Source organism: Python bivittatus, unplaced genomic scaffold (assembly GCF_059951505.1).
Source record: "Python bivittatus isolate LINGU-HERP-01145 unplaced genomic scaffold, Pbiv_v1 ctg000730_np1212, whole genome shotgun sequence".
In the NCBI taxonomy this organism is placed as follows: domain Eukaryota; kingdom Metazoa; phylum Chordata; class Lepidosauria; order Squamata; family Pythonidae; genus Python; species Python bivittatus.
Window position 1 is genome coordinate 1,937,396 of NW_028277109.1, and position 10,179 is coordinate 1,947,574.

Genomic DNA, 10,179 nt, shown 5'->3' on the forward strand with positions numbered 1-10,179 from the left:
GATACAGTTGTCAATGGTTTTCCCATTTATGGTTACTTGAAAGACTTAAAATTGATAAAAAGACTTATGGTGAAGCAGTGGGAGTGGAGAAAGAACAAAGATGTAACTGTGATTAATTATAAGCACCACTGCAATTGGTGAAAGGTGAAAGATATAAACAACTGAATGCAGATTTCCAGAGAATAGAAGGCCTTCTTAAATGAACAATGCAAAGAAATCAAGGAAAACAATAGAATGGGGAAGACTAGAGATCTCTTCAAGAAAATTGGAAATATCAAGGGAATGTTTTGTGCAAAGATGGGCATGATAAAAGGACAAAAAAGGCAGGGACCTAACAGAAGCAAAAGAGATGAAAAAAAGGGGTGGCAAGAATACACAGAAGAACTATACAAGAAATATCTTAATGTCCCTGAGTCCACACTGGTGTAGTCACTGACCTTGAGCCAGACATCCTAGAGAGCAAAGTCAAGTGGGCCTTAGGAACCATTACTAACAAAGCTAGCAGAGATGACAGTATTCCAGCTGAGCTATTTAAAATACTAAAAGATTATGCTGTTAAAGTGCTGTGCTCAATATGTCAACAAATTTGGAAAACTCAACAGGGGCCACAGGATTGGAAAAGATCAGTTTACATTCCAGTTCCAAAGAAGGGCAATGCCAAAAATGCTCAAACTACCGCACGATTGCACTCATTTCACATGCCAGCAAGGTTATGCTCAAAATCCTACAAGCTAGGTTTCAGCAGTACATGAACTGAGAACTACCGGATCTACAAGCTGGGTTTCGAAGAGGCAGAGGAACTAGAGATCAAATTGCCAACATCCAGTGGATTATGGAGAAAGCACGAGAGTTCCAGAAAAACATCTGTTTCATTGACTATACAAAAGCCTTTGATTATGTGGATCACAACAAACTGTGGCAAATTCTTAAAGAGATGGGGATACCAGATCACCTTACCTGTCTCCTGAGAAATCTGTATGCGGGCCAAGAAGCAACAGTTAGAACCAGTCATGGAACAGCCAATTGGTTCAAAATAGGGAAAGGAGTACGACAAGGCTGTATACCGTCACCCTGCTTATTTAACTTATATGCAGAGTACATCATGAGAAATGCTGGGCTGGAAGAATCACAAGCTGGAATTAAGATTGCAGGGAGAAATATCAACAACCTCAGATATGCAGATGATACGACCCTAATGGCAGAAAGTGAAGAAGAATTAAAGAGCCTCTTGATGAGGGTGAAAGAGGAGACCGCAAAAGCTGGCTTGAAACTCAACATTAAAAAAACTAAGATCATGGCATCTGGACCCATCAATTCCTGGCAAACTGAAGGGGTAGAAATAGAAGCAGTAACAGGCTTTATTTATTTGGGCTCCAAGATCACCGCAGACAGAGACTGCAGCCATGAAATTAAAAGATGCTCCTTGGGAGGAAAGCTATGGCAAACCTAGATAGCGTATTAAAAAGCAGAGATATCACCTTGCCGACAAAGATCTGCATAATCAAAGCTATGGTTTTTCCAGTAGCAATGTATGGCTGTGAGAGTTGGACCATAAGGAAGGCTGAGCGCTGAAGAATTGACGCCTTTGAATTGTGGTGCTGGAGACTGCTAGAAGGTCAACCCAGTCAATCCTAAAGGAAATCCTGACTGCTCGTTGGAAGGATTGATACTGAAGCTCAAACTCAGATACTTTGGCCACCTAATGCGAAGAGAGGACTCTTTGGAAAAGACCCTGATGCTGGGAAAGATGGAAAGTAAAAGGAGAAGAGGACAGCAGAGGATGAGATGGCTAGATAGCATCCCTGAAGCAATGAACATGAAAACAAGCAAACTCCGGGAGGCAGTGAAGGACAGGAAGGCCTGGCATGATATTGTTCATGGGGTCACAAAGAATCAGACACGACTTAATGACTGAACAACAACAACAACAAAACTAATGATGAACATGTAATTGCTAAAATGTACAAACTTTTGTTGCAATTTGAAACAGAGGAAGAACAGGTTAAAGAATGTATGATAAAGTGGGCTAAGAACTTTGGTTAAAATATAAAGATGGATCAATGGAAAAATACGTGGTTAAAAGAGTTGAAATTTACATTGTGTTATGATCTCAAATAGAATTTTTATAAAAAGATGTATCATTGGTACATTACACCAGAGAAATTATCTAGAATGTATAAAGGCACTTCAAATGTATGTTGGAAATGTGAACAGCATGAAGTGACATTTTATCATGCTTGGTGGACATGTACAAAAGCTTAAAAAATTGGATTCAAATACATACTATGATATAGAGGATTTTAAAGATTAATATTCAATTGAAACAAGAACTTTTCTTTTTAGGATTAATGGACAAACAGAAAAAAGCCATGGAAGATGATCTCAATATATGATTACTGCAGCAAGATTATTATATGCACAGAGAGAGAAAGATTCAACACTACCCACTATGGAGGAATGGTTGGTGAAGTTTAGATTTTGCTGAAATTGATAAATTGACTTCTTTGATTAGAGAAAAGACACAACATTTATTGGTGACTGGAAGCCTCTTATGGACTTTTTATGCAAGAATGAAAAAGATGAACTTGTGATTTATGATTTTGATGATTAGACAGGATAGCTGATAGAAGAATAATATGTTCCATTAGAAAGGTTAAATATATATTTGTATGCTGTGAAGAATATTGAAAGCAATTTCTTTATATCTTTTTTTCCTATTTTTTCTTAAATTTTTCTTTCCTTGCGCTCTCTGCTTTTTCTTTGATTTCCTTTTCTTCTTTCTTACTTTATATTAGTTTGTGTTAGTTTTTATCTTGTTTAAAAGCTTTAATAAAATTATATTAAAAAAGAAAGAGAAACTGAAGATAGAGTGGGTGGCCCATTGTGGTTGAAACTCTGCAGACAGTAGGTTGTAATCCACAGGAGGTGTCTTACTGCTATACTCTGCAAGTATGTAAAATTACAGACAAAATAAAGAACACACATCTCTGTGAATAAAGTAAGAACATCCTTTAGCAACAGCTAAAGGGTAATTTAAAAATGGTGCCAATGCTGATAATAGCATTTGAGCCAAGTTCTGAAGCAAAGGTTCAAAAATGCATTGATCTAGCTCACCTCTCAGAGTTTTCAGGTTCCTTTGTAATCTGCTCCCAGCCCAGTATTTTCCAAACAGACCCAGCTGAAAAGCAATTGTTTGGGAGCTGTCCCATGTTCAGCCCTCAATATTCACCTCCAAAACTAGGTTACAGGTAGTCCTCGCTTAATAACCACAATTGGGACCGGAATTTAGGTCGCTAAGCAATGTCATTAAGCGAGATATCACATGATTGCTTCACTTAGTGATGGCAATCCTGGCAATTCCCCTTGCTGTCATTAAGCGAATTTTACTGGTTGTATCTTGCAGGAATTTATTCACCATGACCAATGTGGATTTCTGCCTAAAAGACAAGAGACAATGGCAGAGTTGTGCTGGACATTATAGAATATCTACAATACCATTATGAATGTCAAGACGGCTCTTATTTTTTTGGATGCAGAAAAAGCTTTTGATAATTTGAATTGGATGTTTATGTTTAAAATTTTGGAAAGTATGGGTTTTGGAGAACATTTTATACAGGGAATAAAGTCAATTTATACGCCTCAGAAAAAGAAGCACCCCAAAGCAATCCCTCTGCAAAGAGCTTTTGATCACGTGATTGTGGGGGTGCTGCAACAGCTGTAACTTCAGGCACCGGTCGTAAGTCACTTTTTTATGCACATTCGTAACTTCAAACAGTCACTCAGTGAATGGTCTGTAAGCAAGGACTAACTATACTGGATTCCTGGTGGCCCAGGGCTCCAGCCATTGCTTCTGAATACCAGGTTGATCTCTAACAAAGCTACCCTTGTTGACAGATTTATTTATTTTATTTATTTATTTAAATTTATTGACCTGGCAGGCCTGGAGGGAGTTCCCCTCTCAGATACACTTGCCTGGGTTTCAGGTTAGGCATCAGCAGCGAGCCCAATGGGTGGGTGAGGGGGTGGCTGTTGTCATCCTTGAGTTGAGGGCTTCCAGAGACTCTGCTGCAAATAACTAAATGAGACTCTCTTGATTGAAGTTAGGCGCTAGGGAACAGTTAAGGTTGCTGCTGTTTACCGTCCTCCTTGCTGCCCAGCATTATCCCTGCCTAGCCTGCTGGATTCTGTCCCTGAGTTGGCTGTGGAAACCCCAAGGCTATTAGTTCCAGGGGATTTCAGCTTACTACATGGCAATGTTGAGTCTGGGCCAGGTTAGGAGTTCATGGCCTCCATGGCAGCCATGGACCTGCCCCACGGTACTAAAGGCCCGATGCATCCCAGATCTGGTTTCTACCTCAGGGCAGGTATTATGTCATCTGATAATGGAGGACATTACTACTTCAGAGGTAGCGTGACTACCTCTGAAGGCCATCTGCTGGGACACTAGTGGGCTTGTGCGGTTGGTTGGCCATTGTGAAAACAGACTGCTGGACTAGATGGGCCTGGGGTCCAGTCCGGCAGTGCACTGCTTACGTTTTTGTGTCCTTTGCCGTGGCTGGATCGCCCTCTATTAGACTTTTGGCTTGCCGGTGCCACCCCTTCCTGCAGAGAGCTAGGGCTTGTTAGATAGGCATGGCCTGGGCGACTTACGAACACCCTGAGGGTCCAGAAGGAGTTTGGGGTTTTCCCCGAGGACCTGGTGGGCAGTTTGGGCATGGCCTTAGTCGCAGCCTGGAACAGGTACGCAGCAGGGCTGTGAATTACGTTGCCCCATTTGGCCTCTTCCTGCGTGAGAGATGCCCGGAGTGCTGTTGGGGGAAGATGAAGAATTAATTTGATTGAACACAAGTAAGAGTCCAAATTCAGGATTACATCACTGCAGTAAGGGAAGGCTGAGGAACAGCTCCAGAAGATTCTGGAGGAAATGGATTATCTGGACCCGTTCCAGTCAGGTTTCGGACCAGGGTATAGCACAGAAACAGCATGGATCATGCTTGTTGGTGACTCCTGGCAGAGCTGGGATGGGGATGGTATGTCCACCCTAGCTCTCCTTGATCTCTCAGCAGCTTTTGATACCATCAGTCATGGTATCCTTCTGCACTGACTGAGGATTGGGGGGGGGGGCGCTCTGCAGCAGTGGTACCCTTTTTTTGTGGTTGTTCCAGTCAGCGCTGGCACAGGAGAGCCCACGGCTCCTCACTTATGGAGTGCTTCAAGGCTCAACATTCACATCTATATGAAACCACTGGGTGAGGCAATTAATCGGTTCGTGGTCCGATATCATCAGTACAGGTGATCCTCAGGTCACGATGGCAATCGGGACCAGAATTTCCATCGCTAAGCAATGCAATCATAAAGGTGATGTCACGTGACTGCATAGCTTAGTGATAGCAGTCCCAGTTGCCATTGTAACCCCAGGACCGTGTGGGTTGTTAAGCAAGAAAAAGCAGGAGTCCCAGGCAAGCAGGCCGGCAGGTCAGTACTGCGGGTGAGAGCTATGGGTGGGGGGGTGTCGTGGGCAGGCACTCTGGAGCGTGGACCGGTGCTGCGGGACCAGACAGGAAACACAACCAGATGAACTAATTCTACTTTATTGTAAGGCTATATTAACAGAATCTTGCAAGTCTGAAAGTACAAATCTTCTGCTGTCTCTTTTTACAGCCTGATAAGTTAGGGAGGATCCTTTCTGAGTTTCTTTCTGTGCCCATTACACAGCTGCGGGCTCTCCCCCTTTTTTCTGACTGTTCCCTAGGCAGCATCTCTTCCCCCCACCTCCCAAGGTCATTCCCACATACCATTACAGTGCCACAGGCAGGTGCTATGGAGCACATGCAGGGGGTGGGGAGTGCCGTGGGCAGGTACTACAGAGTATGGGCGGGGGGACCCACAGTGCTATGGAGCACAGGTGGGCAAAAAAGCAGTGGGAGCAGGAGCAACTTCCAACTTCCTGCCAGTTTCCCCATTGACTTTGCTGGTGGGAAGCCAGCAGGGAGCATCAGAAATCACAACCACATGACTGCAGCTCGCTGAGACATCATAATCGTGAGTCGGGCACCAAGTGCCTGGATTGCAATCATGTGATGGCAGGGAGGCTACGACAGCTGCAGCTTCGCGAACCAGTTATAAGTCCCCCTTGTTCAGCGCTATCATAACTTTGAACAGTCACTGAACGAGTGGTCGTAACCTGAGGACTACCTGTATGCTGATAATATTCAATTGTAATCTCAACCGCAGGCTGGCCAAGCAGTGCTATCAATGCACTATTTCAGTGTCTGGAGGCTGTGCAGGTGTTAATGGGGAGAAGCAGGCTCAATCCTGACAAGACAAAGTGGCCGTGTGCTTTTGAGCCCCCTGACTCTGGAGCATTTCCATCTTTCTTTTGGATGAAGTTGTGCTTTCCCATTTGAGACTAATGCTCGTCAGAGGTTTTCTTGGGCTCACTGCTCCTGCTTGAAGAGCAGACGGCAGCTGTAGCCAAAAAGGACTTTGCACAGATCCATCTTATGCATCAGTTCTGCCTGTTCCTACATTGGGAGGCCCTCCAGATGGTCATCCAGCGCAGTAGTTCCTGCCCATTCTGCAAGAGTAGGTGTGCTTCAGGTTCCTTCAATCAAGCAAAACCATCTGCTGAGACATAGGAAACATGCCTTCTCTGTGGCGGTATCTGGCCTCTGAACAGCATGCCTCCAGAGATCCATACGGCTCCCACCCCGATGACATTCAAAAAGTTGCTGAAAACCTGGCTGTTCCCTCAGACCTGTGAATAGGATGTTGTTGAGCCCCTCTGGAATTTTGTCTGGAACTTTATCCAATTAAGTACAGGAAGTGCTTGCTTAGCTACAGTATAACTGGGACCAGCAACTCCATTGCTAAGTGACCCGGTTGTAAAGCATGACATCACATGACTGCACCAACTTACAATGGCAGTTGTGGCAGTTCTGATTGCCATCGTTAAGTGTGGTCATTAAGTGCAACATGACGTGATCACCATTTGCGACCTCCTGCTGGCTTCCCTGTTGACTTTTGCTTGTAGGAAGCCACAGTGAAGGTTGCAAATTTATTTATTTATTTATTTATTTATTTATTTATTGGATTTCTCCCCCGCCCATCTCCCCCACAATAGGGGACTCTGGGCGACTTACAAAAAACATTAAAACTATAAATACATCTAAAACACATAAAACATCCAAAATTTAAAATAATACTAAAGAAAGGAAGATCCAAGCAGATGGAAAATCAGGCTGCGGAGAGCTGGCCATTACAGGGCTAGCCATCCCCCTGCTTGAAGTATTCCCTCCCCACCCCAGGCCAAGTGGCAGAACCAGGTCTTCAAGGCCCTTTGGAAGGCCAGGAGTGAGGGGGCCAATCTCACCTCCGGGGGCAGAATGTTCCAAAGAGCGGGGGCTACCGCAGAGAAGGCCCGCCTTCTGGACCCTGCTAGATGGAATTCTTTTACTGAGGGGGTCCGAAGCATGCCCTCTCTGTGCGATCGGGTAGGACGGGTTGAAGACATAGGGGAGAGGTGGTCCCTTAGGTAACCTGGTCCCATGCCAAATGGTGATCACATGACTGCGGGACGCTGCGACTGTCATAATTTTGAGCCAGTTGCCAAGCACCTGAATCGTGATCACATGACTGGAGGGACATGATGGCTGCAACTATTAGGACCAGTCATAAGTCTCCTCATTCAATGCCGTTGTAACTTCAAATGGTCGCCGAATGGTCGTTAAGCAAGGACTGCCTGTATCCCTCTTTTTCTGGATGGGAATGATCTTTGTTCTCATTGTGTTAATGTTTTCCTGCTTTTAATGTTGTAAGTCATGCAGAGTCTTGTGGAGTTGGGCAGCCTCTAAATTGAATTAATTGATTGATTGATTAATTAATTGTGTCTCGCACATAGCCACAGTAGTCAGGTGTTGTAGAAATTCTTCCCGGAGCTTTTGGGAGAGTTTAAACTGAACATCCTTCTCATAAATTAATTAAGTCAGAACATTCCCCCTTGTGTTTAGCTTCAGCGATCATAGGAATGATGCCCGTTTGAAATGTTGGGTCAGGCGAGTATAAACCCTTCATACGAATCTGTCTGAGTTTACATGAGGCATTGCTATGCTTTTTCTTAAATGTGATTTGTTCATTAAGCCATTGGTGGCTGGGTTTGCACATTACACTATCCCAAGAGGTATAATTTGCCATTGCCCAGCTTCAGCTCCACAGTCCAGGCTATTTGCAGTTGTAGAAGAGGGGTACCACCCTGCCAGACTGGCCATGAAGTCACTCCCATTCAATCTAGCCTTTGGACCAGAGACGGATGGGTGCTGCTCTGGCTTGTTTACACTTGGCTAAGAAATGTTCTGTTTCCTTGCCAATGGATTTACTTATGTAAATTGTATTTTTTATGTTTTACAGTTAAATTATGATCTTGTTAACCACTCTGAGAACATGTTAAATAAAGAGGAACATGTACTTAAATAAACACCTGAGAGACTAGTACAGGTAGTCCTCGAGTTATGATCATTCAGCAACCATTTGAAGTTACAATGGTGCTGAAAAAAATGGACTTATGATTGGTCCCTGAAGTTACAGCTATTGCAGCACTCATGCGGTCATATGATTGCGATCTGGATGCTTAGCAACCTGTTCACATGACTGGTTGCCAAACACCCCATGATCACGTGATCACCATTTGCAACCTTCCCTGCCAGCTTCCCACAAGCAAAGTCAATGGGGAAGCCGGCAGGGGAGGTTGCAAGTCACTCAGATAAGTCTCTCCCACACACCCTGGCCTTTCTTCGCTCACTCGTTCGCTCGCTCGCTCGCACCACACCCTCCTTCCCCTCTCCCCTCACTCATGCACCAGTGCCCTCCTTCCCCCTTAGCTCGCTCGCACACATGCACTACACCTTCCTTCGCTTGCTTGCACATACCATGCCCTCCTTTGCTCCCTTGCTAACCCTAACCAGTGCTCTCCTTCCCCCTTTGCTCACTTGCATGCACTGTGCCCCCTTCACACTGCGCTGGAGCTTTGCAGGAGGAAGGAGAAAGCCTCACGAATGGCAAGCAGCTTCCAACGTTGCGTGCCAGAAGTGCCTCTGGAGAGTCCTTCAGCACCCGGAAGTGCCCCTGGAATGCTCCTTCAACACCAGAAGCACCCCTGAAGAGTCCTTGAGCGAGTGCAGAGGGAAGGAGGGTGCAGTGCGTGCATGAAAGTGAAGGGGGAAGGAGGGTGCTGGTGCGTGCGAGCAAGTGAGCGAAGGAGGGTGCAGTGCATGTGTGCAAGCAAGTGAAGGGGGAATGAGGGCCAAGAAGCCCCTGAGTCACAGCGTGGCAAGCAGCCCCAGAGCCATGTGGTTCTGGGGCTGCTTGCCACCCCACAAGACAGGGTGCGGGGCAGCCAAAAGGGTAGAGATGGGGGGGAAATAAATGGGTGGGGGGAGTTGGAGGCAATCCCTTACCTTACTGAGGCTCAAGGCTGGGAGGGACCAAGCCTGGAATGTCTCGGATTGGGGTGGGTCCTTGGCTAAAGATTGGTGGAATGTGCTTAATGACAGCGATGCAGTCACGTAATGTCTTGCTTTATGATCGCATCATTTAGCAACAGAAATTCCAGTCCCATTGTGGTCATAAGTTGAGGACTACCTGTAAGTAGGTTTCGTTGTTTTGCAGCCAGGAGGAGCCTGGAGTAAGAAAATAAGGCAGTGCAGCTCCTCAGACTGTAAGGCAAGAAGGTGTCTGAGTGCAAATGGAACAATTATTAGCAACTCTGTCAAGCAGCTCCAGCTTTTCCCAGGACCCCCCAGCTCCCACTGCGGTTGCAGACCAGTGCTGTGCCAAGTTCACATTCCTGTGCTCTCCTAAGCACTGCAGTGAATTAGAAGACAGAAGAAATAAATGTGTTTGGTTTGATAGTAGCTTTGCTGGCATTACACATAAAAATAAAGAAAACTCATGAGAATCAGTGCTTGGGACACATTTTTTTATCATGATGATGTGACTGCAGTCTACATTTACCAGTCTACATTTTCGTTTTTAAATGAGTAAAGAAATTGTCATCTCTATTTTCCCTTGTAAAATCTTGCCCTAAAAGAGGGGGCAACCAGCCCAGCTGTGCAACCCACATACAAGCAAGTTACTTCCTTACCTGTGAAACAAAGTTGTGGAATGTGTTCATATGTGTGGCCT